This window comes from Puntigrus tetrazona, chromosome 3 (genome assembly GCF_018831695.1).
Source record: "Puntigrus tetrazona isolate hp1 chromosome 3, ASM1883169v1, whole genome shotgun sequence".
NCBI classification, from domain to species: Eukaryota; Metazoa; Chordata; class Actinopteri; order Cypriniformes; family Cyprinidae; genus Puntigrus; species Puntigrus tetrazona.
Window position 1 is genome coordinate 24,738,084 of NC_056701.1, and position 287 is coordinate 24,738,370.

The window sequence follows — 287 nt, forward strand, 5'->3', positions numbered from 1 at the left end:
CTCATTCTTTGAAGTCCAGACATAATATTGGTAGCAATTTCATACTCTCAGAATGCAATATTTTGGCATGGCTGCAAATTCTACTTTATAAATCTTGTTTGTAACCGTATACTTGTGTGTACAGCATCTAGTTTGGGTTTTACTACCAACAGCTCAAATGCTGTAGCCTAATTGAAGTTTCTCTCTGTGCTAGAGCTCAGGAGGTGGATTTATCTCGCCGACTCACTTTTTTTAATGGAGAAAAGGGTGTAATAAACAGTTGAGAGGCAGAAAATATCCTATATGTT